The sequence below is a fragment of the Electrona antarctica genome, assembly GCF_951216825.1.
Source record: "Electrona antarctica genome assembly, chromosome: 23".
Taxonomy (NCBI): domain Eukaryota; kingdom Metazoa; phylum Chordata; class Actinopteri; order Myctophiformes; family Myctophidae; genus Electrona; species Electrona antarctica.
This window is the reverse complement of record NC_136804.1, coordinates 10858763-10873320: the sequence shown is the minus strand read 5'-3', so window position 1 is coordinate 10873320 and position 14558 is coordinate 10858763.

Genomic DNA, 14558 nt, shown 5'->3' with positions numbered 1-14558 from the left:
GACGCGTTTCGAGCTTGTGGATCTGCTGTTTGCTATATTTGAATTTGAGTCTATAAATGGTGCATTTTTATATAAATGGTGCATTTTTATATAGCGCCTTTATCCAAGGCTTTTACATACACAGATTGTGCATTACATTCACCCATTCACACACACACATTCATACACCGATTGCGGCGGAGGCCATGCAAGGTACCAACCAGCACATCGGGAGCAATTTGGGGTTCAGTGTCTTGCCCAAGGACACTTCGACATGTAGACAGGAGGAGGAGCAGGGATTCGAGCCGCCGACCCATGGATCATTGGACGACCTGCTCTACCTCCTGAGCCACAGCCGCCCCCCCTCTATCTGGGTTTGTTCCTTTTCCCAGTCACTCCTAAATGAACAATGAATCTGTCCTATATTTACCACGGTGTTTTAAATGCTCCAGATACAGTTCATGACATAATGTATAGAAACATCTTGACTCTTATGAACGAAACCTGCCTTTTGGGGTTCCTGTAATTTAAGTAGAAAATAACTCTTGTTGAGTTGATAGGTTTTTAGAAGCTGGCCGATTTTAGAACAAAAGAACAAGAGGAAACACGTGCACGTGCATGCATGCACGCACGCACGCACACACACACACACACACACACACAAACACGCACACATTATCTGTATTTTTAGCTGTGTTGTTGGGAACGGCCCATGCACTGGCATGGTTTGCATTCAAGTGTCTTTGTGCACGTCGACAGTGGACTGGCCTAGAGGGTGAGTCGACAGTGGACTGGCCTAGAGGGTGAGTCGACAGTGGACTGGCCTAGAGGGTGAGTCGACAGTGGACTGGCCTAGAGGGGGAGTCGACGGTGGACTGGCCTAGAGGGTGAGTCGACAGTGGACTGGCCTAGAGGGTGAGTCGACGGTGGACTGGCCTAGAGGGTGAGTCGACGGTGGACTGGCCTAGAGGGTGAGTCGACAGTGGACTGGCCTAGAGGGTGAGCCGACAGTGGACTGGCCTAGAGGGTGAGTCGACAGTGGACTGGCCTAGAGGGTGAGTCGACAGTGGACTGTGGGCGTCACAAACGTAACATGGGGACCTGCGAGGCTCAGCGTTGCTCCGACCCGCACCAAACTTGACACCAACACTGGTCACTGGTCAGGGGTCTGCCATCAGTATAGCCATGTGGCACCCAGGGGTGCCTGCTGCCACAGTCAGCAGGTACTACATTTACCAGAGGTGGCCAGTGTCATGAAGAGCTGTTATAGGCAAAACATATAGGGGCCTTGAGGAGGTTCCGGGGAGTCCCCAGTGAAATTAGATAATAATATAGCATCAAAATCAGTAACCACTTGTCCTAAAATTCAGAAATACTGGCAGGATATCCACTCCACCTTGGAGACCATTCTGTGTTTTGAGATACCTCTGACTTGTTCCTTCTTACTGCTGGGAAATATCCCTGAAGAGTTTCTAATACTTGATAAATATTTAATCAAGATCCTCTTAGCGACAAGTAAGAAAGCGATCACACGACGCTGGTACCAACAGGACCCACCAACGAAAGAACATTGGATGGACATTACTGAGGAACTGTATGTTATGGAAAAACTAACATTCATACTTAGACTACAAAAGGATAAGTTCTATAAAATGTGGGAAAAGTGTGATCTCTTCTCTCAGCCTAGTGATAATGCAATAGGATTTCAATGAATGTATCTTGTAATATGAAAAATGCAGCTTTGTCTTTTTTTGTTTTTGTCTTCCTCTTTTTGTTCTTTTTTTCCTGTCTTGTCTTTTGGTTTTTGGTTTTTTGTCTGTTTTTTCTTCAATAAAAATTAAGTGAAAAAAAAAAAAAATCAGTAACCACTTTACACAACAAATGTGGCAAAAACATGACACATTTTTTACAGCTTTTCACACATTATTTTCTCTTCTGGGGGTTCCAGGCGCAGTAAAATGTTCTGATGGGGGTCCGTGGCCAAATACGTATCAATTTGGGCGTCATTGACATGAAAAAGTTTCAGATCCACTGGTTTAAATCAGCCATCACCTACCCTACAAAGACAATGATGGAGATGAATTGAGAGATGCCAACTACCGGTAGTCCAATAGCATGCAGTGCATTTTCAATGCCACTTGATGGCAGTCAAGAGCTAGGCTATCAACAACCTACCACTACAAAACATGCATTGAGTGCTACTGTATGAATAGTGAATAGTGTACAGGTGAGGAGGATGTCATGTAGACGTCAATGAAGCATTCATCACCAGTGCCCTGGAAATGAATGGATACAAATAATACATTAAATAGTGATGAATCATGCCTAATCCATTTGATCCACAATTCACAGGTCAGGTAACTTGAAGAAGAAAGCGAGAGCAAGCACTCCGTTGCATAATTCCACGTAATGATGTAACGGGTGCACGGTTCTGGAAGGTATACACTGAAGGAATAAATACCAGCACTCACGTTACCCGTTAGGATTCTTGTTTTATTTCGATTTTCCCCCAGCAGGGGGAGGTCCATTGGACTGTTGTTATGTACCTGCTAACGTGAGTGCTGGTATCAGTTAATCAATATCAGCTCACTTCAATACAATTTAAACCTACTGACCATGCAATATAAGGCGAAGGCAGGGCCGGATTAACCCCCATGAGTGCCCCTGTGCAGATAATTTTTGGTGCTACATGATACTTCTCCAGCACAGGCAGTGCAGAACTGAGAGAGTGACATGTAAACTGGATGGAAACTGCGCAGCTTTTAGCTTTTTTGATCGGATTTGCGGATCGGTGAATTTTGCGGCTGATCGATCGGAGCATATAATAGATGCCCCCTTGCCACATGCCCCGGTGCAGCTGCACCCAGCGGACTATGGTTAATCCGGCCCTGGGCGAAGGACATTGTCGCCATATACACAGTAAAATCCTCAGTGTTCATTTATCCATTTTGCATAATATGGAATGTTCATATCGTCGTTGTCGGTTGGAAACCTCAGGTCCAAAACTGTTACTTTTCAGCATTCAAATTCAGAAACAGCAAAAGTAGCAGATCGACACGCTTTGAACCGCGTTTCGAATTTGTGGATCTGCTACTTTTGACACTATTTGGTGACGCTGTATAGTATGATCAAGTAAGGCCTTATTAATTTACGGGAAAAACACACTGTATTGTATTCAGGTTTGTGTTCTGCGTTCCGACACAATAATTCATGGTCTGACTCTGATCATTGATCGCAAAGTTTCAGGTGTTCTTAGTGAATTCAGCTTGTGTAATGTGATGTCTGATTGAAGGTGCTCCAATTAGCTAATTCAGCTGTTGTGGGGTTGGAGTGAAAACCCTGCAGGACTTCCATGGCACCCGCTGCCCCGGCCCCTGAGAAAAACACTGTCTAATTAGGCTACTTAGTAGACTTCATTAACACCACTTTAATTGAACAGCATTATGTTATGTTTGTTCACACTGCAACTGCACAAGTCCATCCACATTGTGAGAAGTAGGCCTAGAGTCTGTGTGAGTTTTCTTTCTTTTTTCCCCTCATTTGTAGAGAGCAGAGAGTCACAAAGTGGAAACAACATGAGTCTCGAACTACTTTAGGCTAGTATAGGCCAGTCAATCTAAGATTCTAAGGTTTGAACCACAAACAATTGCAATAGGGCTTGCAAACCTCGCACCTTTGGTATGCAAATTCGGGGGGTGCGCCATTTTGGTTGTGATGAGTCACTACTATACCTGGCCAACGGATAGGCATACAGTGGTGGAAAAAGTACTCAATTGTTTTACTTAAGTAAAAGTACCAATACTGCAATTTAGATCTACTCCGTTACAAGTAAAAGTATGGAATTGAAAATGTACTTGAGTAAAAGTACAAAAGTATCGGCATCAAAATGCACTACAAGTAAAAGTACTCATATTGCAGGGCCAGCAGACCACCATTACTTTTTTAACCGATATTGATAACATCCTGCTTCTCAAGACCGATACCGAAACTGATAATAAATTCAAATATATATATAAAAAATCACACCCGTGTGAACTGAGTGGTGCAGTGACGTCACACACTAACCATAGCAACCATGCTCACCTGTGCGTGGGGCCATGTACAGGTACACGGGTACACGTACAGGTACACGGGTACAGACAAAGCTGGTTGTTGGAGTGGTTTGCACCACTCAAAAATTATAAAGATATGCTATTTGTAAATGTATATTAATCTGTGTAGTATTAGCACACCTGAAGGTAACAAATACTAGTAGTGGGCAAAGATGGATTTAACATAGCTTTGACTTAACCAAATACAGTATATCATTATTCATTAATCGTTCAAGGTCTTTTATGATCCAAATAATTTACATATTAAAAATTGTCAATGAAATAATTAGTGGATCATGGTAAATTCAGGGGTTGAAAGGTGGTTAACTGAAATACAAACCTGACAGAGCAACGTTCACTTGTAGTCGAGTAATATGAGTACTTTGATTCTAGTACTGGGGTTTGGTATTTGTCTGGATACAAGAAGGCCTCACTCACACCTTTCGATCTAGCATACAACATTGATGCATGCTAGATGTAAGCAAGATGGAAGTCACATGGTTTGATACATTTTGGACTACAAGCTGTTGTATGGCTTTCGGCTGTGTTTCGACTGCCCCCCTCCCCCTCATACAACACAAATGTTGTGTCAAACCATGTGACTCCCATTGGAAATGCATTGCGAGCTTGCATCAGCTATACATCTCATACAACAAGCATACATCAATCTGTTGCGACCGTGTGAGTCGCCCCTATATGTGCATGAGGATTGATTTGACTATTTTTTCCTTTTTTGGCAGCATTGTGAGCTTGTAGATCTTTTTTGTAGATATGCTTTTTAACACACGCACGCGTTTTATTTGTAACAGAATGTTTTCATATTGTGTTATTGCTGCATTTACTTAAGTAAAGCAGCATTTACTTAATTGCTGCAGTTACTTACGTAAGTGAAATATCCGAGTACTTCTTCCACCATCATCAATGTGGCATTTTATCAATAACAAAACAGGTATGTCTTCCTCCAGGATAATACAGCGTGAAGTCCAATGACTACACAATATATAAGACTAATGGAAGTCTGTGGAACAAGTCGGCCATAGTGCTGATGTTTTAGCCATTGGAATTAAAGAGCCACTCCATCACAGCCAAAGAGAGGAGCTTGCTCAGCTGAGCTCGCCATGCCTCCGGTCTCCCTGGAGCGGTCGTGTGAAGAACCTGTCTGGATACATTATTAATAAAGGCTGTTGGAATTGAACTACCTCCAAGGTTATGAAATGCAAGAAATGAGGCCTCCAAGGGAGCCCTACGTTTTTTTGCAACAACAACTACTACAAAAAAAACATTATAATCTCTATGGAAACCGTGTCCAAGATTTCTAGACAAATTCTTAAGCTGTGTTCTCTGGTTTGGCAAATACTTGGTTTAGAGAATGTTCTGTAGAGTCTACAGAGTCTTCAGAAATCAGTGACCTTGGTCTACAGTGTAGACCAAGGTCACTGATTTCTGATGCTGAGTGACACTCATTGCTGATTTTTGGTACCGAGAGCAAATAACTTACAACAACTTGATTTCATTAGTTTCTATTTGAGAACATTTACAGCAGCACCAGGACCCATTTTTGCTATGAATAAAATGTATGGTACCCAACAACCCTCGGTGAGGCCTTTAGGAGGGCCATGCAAGCAGCAAGCGGAGCCGCAGCACCAGTGCCCTGCGGAACCATTGCCCTGCGGAACCATTGCCCACCACTCCTGCAACAAGCAGCGGAATGCCAGAAAACAAAAAAGAAAGTCAATTAACAGTTTGACGGCCGAGAATTGTTTACTCCAGTGTTCCGATGCTGCGTAATACGACATCCCCGCTATTTGTTTTATGTGTCTAAATCGCATCGCATTAATAATAATAAAAAAGGTCCGCCTCTGCCGCGCAGCAGAGGGAGTTAGCTTTGTGTGCTGATCTCAAAACCGGAAATCGAAACTTATGCTGGGCTGCTAGGGCTTCTGGGAAATTGAGTCCAATGCAAGTGAACGGAAGACACGGCCTCATGGTATGTGGTTTTATGGAGCCGGCTTGTGGTGTAGCAAGATGGCGGGTGGTGCGATCGTACAAAAACAAACGGAACGGATTTGGACCGGATTTTCACGGATCAAACGCCCAAATACTTCAGCGTATGATCTAAAGGTAATAAAACAATCCAGGCAGCGTAGGATATTTGATTATAATGCGGGAAACGCGGATTACGCAGTAGAACTGTTAAGGAAAAAAAGTATACAAATTAACAAATAAAAATAGCAATAGAAAAAATAAAAATGGTAAGGAAATTTGTAACAGAACATTGAATGTGAACACAAGATCAATTTAAAGAAATGCCATGTTGAAAAAATAAGTTTTCAACTCGCTCTTAAAAACAGTAAGGGAGGTCGCCCTTTTAAGGTGCAATAGTATTGGGTTCCACAACTTGGGCCATAGACCAATAAGGTGGGAAGGTTTTGGGCAATTTCAGTAGTAGTAGTATTAGGTAGGCCTAGTAGTTATTAAGTGCTGTACAAACACATAAAAGTGCTTTGAAATCTGTTCTAAAAGATACCGGTAACCAATGTAGTGTTGACAGGACTGGACTAATGTGATATTTTCTTCTGGTATTTGTTAAAATTCTAGCTCCCGCATTCTGGATTATCTGTAATCTTTTTTATAGATTTTTTGGGTAGTCCTGTAAAAAGGGAGTTGCAATAATCTAGCCAGCTTGTGATAAAAGCATGTAGGCCTACAAGTTCTTGTCCAGATTGGGCTTCTTAAGCAGACGTTTTACCAGGGCCATTTTAAAGGATTTGGGGAATATACCTGATTGGGTGGAAGAGTTTATTATATTCAGGTATGCACTATGCGGTCAGGTGCAAGCCTGGCCCTAGACTGCAGAGTCTAGGGTCACTACCTGGTGAGCAAGGGGCAAGGCCAGGATGGCTTAGGCACCGTCGGAGGTGCGTCAGGCAGAAATGCCCTGCAGGTACCAACATCTATCTGCCTGTCATGAAATGTTTTGTATCCTGGGAGAGACACTTCATGGGAGGTAGCTTTGAAATGTTTGGTTGAGATGGGACCAACGGATGGCTTCATTTTTCCTATCAAGGTGCTGACATAGTCAATACTGACAGCCTCAAACGAAGATGGCCCCTGACTAGGGAAATCCCAGTGAGTAACTAAGGGGGAGTTAGAGGTGAAATTATGAATAGGATTAATAATTTCAGCCCTGATATTAACAATCTTACAATCCCTAAAAAACAGGGCATTTTGACCCAGTAAGCAGGCAGGCTCTATTAGCTCAATGGTGCCTTTCTTGTTTCTAATTTAAAATAATCTTTAAACTGCTCCTGTTACCCATTAACTAGTTTTCTCCACCTGTGTCCTGTTAGTCTCCCAGCCAATCCCTATGTTGATTACCACCCGTGTCTGGTTATCCCTGCCTACTTAAACCCTCAGTTCCCTTTGTTCCCTGCTAGAGTGTAGTTGTTGTTTTGGTGTTCTGTAGTGTTTCCTGTCCTGTATGTATTCCTGAGTTTTTGGTGAATAAATCCCTTTGCATTTGACCTCTCCTGCCTTTACCAGTCTGTTCTGCATTTTAGGTCCTACATCTGAGTCGCATCGTGACACTATGACGTAAAATTGTGTGTAGGACCTAAAAAGACACTAAGCCGATTTGCTCAGACACTATGATGTACAATTCTCCATTCATTGTCAATGGGACTAAAATCTTTGTGTAGGACAAAAATAGACACTAAGCCGATTTGCTCAGATATGACGTAATATTCTCCATTCATTGTCAATGGGAATTTAATCTTTGTGTAGGACAAAAAAGCTGATTAGCTCAGCCACATATGACGTAAATTCTCTATTGTCAATGGGGATTTAATGTTTGTGTAAGACGAAAATCTACACTAAATTAGCTGAATATAGGAGGGGCTAGTGTCCCTTAAAAAAAATGAGATGTTCTCTGACGCCGGCGGCATTAATGACTTAACATTGTGGTTCCAACTGGCTCTGCTCCACTGTGTCTCTAATGGAGCGTGGCACACTGGCGCTGCACACTAAGTAATCACCTGCTATTCATTGATTTAGCTTTTAATCTGCTCTTATCATCCCCCCCACGACACGCACGTGCATGCAAACACGCACACACGCAAATATTGTACTTTCACTCCACTGTAATTATTTGACAACTTTAGTTTTTGTCCCACCCAGTCTACCAGAGTCACCGCTGCCTGCCTGGCACGGCTTTGCTTCACGGCCGGTGTCAGCAGTCGGGTGTGGGAGCCATTTCTCACCTCGTGAAGCAGAGAGAGGAGAGGCGGCCATATGGAGGCCGATTCTGAACCTGGCTGGCTGCGTTCTCATTGGCTCACCACCACCTTCCTCATAAGTCACTGACTCTTTCAAGGTCAGACAATATTTAGAATTCACCATGGGTGCTTTGAGAGGCCTCTGGGAAACATAAAAAAAGCTATCCTCCAGAACCATTTTTCTCTTCATTCTGGTGAGGAAGACAGTTTATTGTTAAAGCTACAATCCAGACCTTATATTTGAATGAATCAAACGTTATTGTAATCAATCTGTATAAATGGTAAATGGTGCATTTATATAGCGCCTTTATCCAAGGCGCTTTACATAGATTGTGCATTACATTCACCCATTCACACACACATTCATACACCGATTGCGGCGGAAGCCATGCAAGGTACCAACCAGCACATCGGGAGCAATTTCAGTGTCTTGCCCAAGGACACTTCGACATGTAGACAGGAGGAGCCGGGAATCGAAACGCCGACCCATGGATCATTGGACGACCTGCTCTACCTCCTGAGCCACAGCCGTATGATACAGTATGTTAATACAATATACTGTAACTAGAACTGTACATCTGCAGTGGTTGCACTTCCATTGAAACCTTTGCTTCTCAGGGTGGGGTCCGGTGACCCGGGAACTCCAGGGGTTCTTGGGGGTTTCCAGGGGGTCCCCAACAAAAGTAGTTACGATAGCATCAATCATTTCAACCACTTTATCCATTTACATGTTGGCTATTCAAAAATAGCATATCTTGTGTTGGGTCATAAGTTGTAGAACTTGTAGCAACAGGTTTGTTGTTTGAAAAATATATCAAGTCATAGCCTATTTTAGCACCATAGTAGATGTCTGTTGGTGTCAGCTCTCAGGTGCATTCAGAAAATGTTTTCACACCTTCCAACCGACTCATCTCCTAACTTAATCCATTGAGACCTGGAATCCATGTCACGTTAGCGTTTAACCACATTAACCATTAACCCATTTTGGGCGGGAACCCCTTTTGGTGTTTTAAACATTATGTTATAATTTAGCTATTGAAAAATAGCAGATCTACAAGCTCATAGCGCGCCACCAAGTGGCGCGCTATGAACTTGTAGGTCTGCTATTTTTGAAAAATTGTTAAAATGTGCCTTTTTCTTTCCGAAAATTGTCATGATTTAGAAAACTTTTTTTTTTAAATTTCGACGTCAGGCCTGAATGGGTTAATTTGACTGCCAGGCTGTATAGTAATCTGTAGTAGTCTGTTTTGTGGAGAGCTACAGTAGAGTACATTAAATAAACTGTTCTCATTGTGGTATCCCTTTTCCCTGTATCAGGACCGGAGCATCACGAGTTCACAACCGCCCCCAAAACCCATTAACTCTCCTTGCTCCGCCTGTCTGCAATCTGTCCGGTTGATTTGTTTCTTTCCCTTCAGTGAGAGATACACTCATACAGGGTCACAGACTGTATCAGCATTCTATTTTGTTGATATTCACATTCAATATCTGCAAATGGGGGATCTTGATCTCACACGGAACACATCCGCTGGAAAATGAAAATCTATCTTCCACTTTCTTAAACTTTGTGATTTGATTTCAACCCAAAACAAAAGTTTGTGAAGATGGCGAATTGTGATTCTTTCCGAGTGTGCTCAAGAGAGCTATCAGACGAAACAAAAGAAAACAAAACCATATTTCCTGCACCTTGAGTATTGTATTTTTCATTCTGCGGGTGAAGCAGAAGTCTGGTACATTCTGCATTCAGCTTAGTGCCAGGGGGAACATCAAAATTGCATTCCCCGGCCTACCCTGTCACAGTGAAGTCAAACGGCAGGGGACTCAGTAAGCAACCCTTGAGGGCTCCAATATTTAGGGTGAGGGTGGCAAAGGTGTTAAGGCTCATTCATAGTCTGGATTTTCGGTGGTGAGGTGACCACCGAACTACAACATGACGTCACGAGCCGTGGTGAAGAGCAAACCACCGCCACCGCCCCAGCCCTTCTCTCTGTTTTTACTCACCACCGCTCAACGTTATTTCAGCTCCAGTGGTCACCTCACCACCGGAGCGGTGGTCACCCCACCACCGAAAATCCAGACTATGAATGAGCCTTTACTGCCCGCCATCTGTGGTCGGGTAGACAAGAGGTCCAGGACCCAGTCACTCACCAGTTTGCTGGCCAGACTGACTATGGCGTTAGCCTATTAAGACCTGAAGCCTATACTATTCTAGAAATGCCTTCTAAATCAGTAGTTCTCAAATCTTTCCGTGCCAATTAAGGACTCCCACATTTATATGTATTTGGTCACGGACCCCCCATCTGAAAAGGTGTTGTGCCAGGGACCCCCAGACAGAAGAGAAAATGTGTGTTAAACACACTTTCAAGATTCTTCAAACATGCTCAGAAATAGCAGATTTCTGAGTTTGCATAGCAGCACAATAGCATTTTTATAACTCTAAAATTAAATAAGAAATACGGTAAGATTATTACTGCATCAAAAGTAATCAACAACAAATAGTCAAACATTGGCCAAATTGTCAAATATTGTCTAAGAATGAGGCAGAAATTGCTACAGAGAAAGAGCTAAGACGCATTGTGAGCTTGTAGATCAGCTATTTTCAGAATATCTTTCTGTGGAACAGAGTCTGAAAATGTCATGCCCCAACTCCTACATTCTAAATGCCTGTCGGGATGGTGGGTTCCCCGGTTCAAATAGTATTGGGGGGGAACCCCTGGCACAAGGGACAACGATGTGGACCTCTTGAAGCGATAGGGGATCACGGACTTGAGTGGACCAGGGAAGTTGAGTATGGTGCTGAACACTGCATGGCTGACCTACAGTACATGCCTGGAGGTGCTGTGTGTGCTGTCCTGCCCTGTTCACCCTTTTCAGCACCTTTCTCTGCACGTCATCAGTGGTGGAAAGTTAAGTGCATTTACTTAACTGTACTTGAGTACAACTTTGAGGTATTTGTACTTTACCACATTTCAATACAATACTTTTACTTCTACTCCACTACATCTCAGATCCAAATATTGTACTATTTACTGTATACATTTATTTTAAAACTTTACTTACTAGTTACTTTTTGTAGATTTTGATAATTTTTTACAAAACATGCATTAACCACTTCAATTGCAATTTAGGCCTTTAGCAGATGCTCTTACTCCAGAGCAATTTACAGTAAGCAAGGACCTACTGTATTATACATTTTGGCCATTTGAAAATAGCTGATCTACAAGCTCACAATGCGTCGTATCGCAACTCATTGTGAGCTTGTAGATCTGATATTTTCTAAATATTTTTATACATTTGAAAACTTGAAAAGGGACATTCTGCATAATTTCTACTTTTGGTACTTTAATTACATTTTGATGCCACATTTGCCAATACTTTTGTACTTTTATTTTGAATAACATTTTGAATTACAGACTTCTGTAACAGAGTATTTCTTGCAGTATTGATACTTTTACTTAAGTAAAAAAGTTGTAAAAGGTAAGTACTTTTTCCACCACTGCACGTTATGCTTCTCGGAGAGGACAAGCATGCTTGCTAATGGCGTCCGCCCCATGCACACCTTTTCAATATTGGCCATGCTAGAGCTCTCACTGTTAGCCTCAAGCCATGCGTCGTTCACTCGTAGTGGAGGAGGTACTCCTTTGGACATATACTGTAATAATAATAATAATAATAATAATAATAATAACAATAACTTTATTTATATAGCACTTTTCTGGACGGAGTCACAAAGTGCTGTACAACACAATCAATAAAAGCAGGAAAATCGAACAAAATTAGATAGATGCAACATAGCAAATCAACAACTTACAGTCAGCTGGCCAACAGTAGAAAGCATATTTTAAAGATGCAATATAAAAAACAACAATGTAATAGATAAAAATAGATAATAATACCGACAAAGTTCAGTGAAAAAAACATTTAACGGGGCAGGGGGGGGAATGCTTTTCTGAACAAATAAGTTTTGAGAAGAGATTTAAAAGATGCAATGGTATCTGCTTGTAGGATGGATTTGGGAAGGGTATTCCAAATTTTAGGGGCACGGATGGAGAAGGCTCGTTCTCCCTTGTTTACACGATGAAATTTCTCGGGAACCTGTAGTGTGCACATGAGATTTAGCACTGATTCGTCCAGCAGTTTTAGGGATTAGCTCTGGACAACCGCACACCCACACTAACGCACCGCCGCACGCATGCATGCGCATGGATGCGCGTGAACACGCACACGCGCACACACACGCACGCACGCACGCACACACACACACAAAGACCAGTTATAAAGCCTCCAGCAGAGCCACACCGAAAATGCCTAAACTCCAATGTATCCTCCTGATGCTTTTCAGAACATATTATCCTCAAAGAAAGCAGAATTCTTATATGATCATACAGTATAAGAATTCTGAGTGCCGCCACACCGACTAATATGCACAATTCTCAGCCCCCCCAGCCCAAAACTGATGTCCTAATGCATTGTTTTTTATAGAACATAGCTTCTTTAATTCACACAAAGTCAACTTCAAAAAGCACCTTAAACAATACCTTATAAGATATTGATCCCTGTGAATTAATTGAAGTGTTGTAGCAGCAGCCAGTGATGGCTTGTCCAATTTGCCTGCCTCTTTGGAGGGCACCTGGGTGCAAAACTTCACTCGGTTTTTACTTTTAATTAATTCCTTGCCACACACATTTCTGTGTTGTCACTGCTGTTGGATCCTATACTGACTCACCTGCCATTGAGGAGCCCTCACGGGGACTCGGACCCACTCCTCCCGTCCAACACTGGTCTGCTGCCAGGTGCCCTCCCACCCCAATGACCCCATAGGTGCTGGCAATTATCATCCTCCCGCTCGGCTTCCCTCCCTCGAACATGGGCTGATGTGTTTGTGTTGTAGACGCTCGACGAAGCCGGTTGCACCATTGTGGATTTGAACCTATGCATGCAACCTCTGCGTGGTGGGCAGGTACTTTACCACTGCGCCACCCAACCGCCTAATCTTCAGTCACTTTGTAATGACTATGACGGCTATGTGATCACGCACGCACGCACGCACGCACGCACGCACGCACGCACGCACGCACACACCAGGGACGTACTGGGCCCATAATTCAGCACGTCTCTGGCACGCACGTACGCACGCACACACACAGTGACAGCGCCACCATTATTCCAGGGATGACTTCTATATATAACCATTAACCAGATGTGATAACAGCTGTATTTATGAAGTGCCATATAGGAGCTGGAACGCATTGCAGTCAGAGATGTGCTGTATTGACAGTGAGAGAGACACGGGTCAGAGGTTGTGTTTTTATGCAGTGACAACAAGTAGGTCGGGAGTGGCTTATTGTCTGTATCAGCCAGTAACATGCGGGAGTCTGTCCCTGTTCAAATGCGCTATAGACCCCTGGGAGATGGATTGCTGAGCAGCACATCATCAGCTCCCAGTACTTCCCACACGACTTGCCGCATGAAGCCGTGCCATACGCTGAGTTGGCGGTGTGCGGGATCGAACCCATGAAGTTGTGGTCCAAAGGCGAGGGCTCTATACCGACTGAGCTATACCCGGACAATAAACAAACTGCAGGGCAGTGAGATCATAATGGTTACAGTTATAGCCTATAATATTAGCCTGTGTATAATTACATGTCCAAAATAGGGACGCTATATAGGCTGAAATTGGTTGAAATATAGGCTAATGGGAGTCGTTTACGTGGACCGTGGCTTTGCTGGCTTTGTGCGTGTTTACATCATCCACTACGGCACAGCCTCCTCCTTCCCCCTATGATGCTGTGATCCCCTGCATCAGCACCACTGCTCTCTATCAGCATCCTCTCTGAGAGAGAGAGAGAGAGAGAGAGAGAGAGATAGAGTATAGGCTAAGCATCCTCACTGCACACATCCTCTGAGAGAGAGAGAGAGAGAGAGAGAGAGAGAGAGAACCTCCTTCCGCCGGAGGTTCCGTGCACACACAGACGCGTCATTCGGCCGCCAGAAGAGAGCATCCTTACCGCACACACACACGGCGCTGTTTATTGGTCGAGGCCCGCATCTCCCCCACACACGAAAACCGGCCGAAAGGAGCGTCGACACATCCGTATAGGGAACAAATAAAACGGACCGAACGACGAAACACCAACAACAACAACGAATAACGCCTTCGCTCGTATACCCCTATATATAGTCCCAGACAGTGTCAGCGGAGACAGCGAGTGCT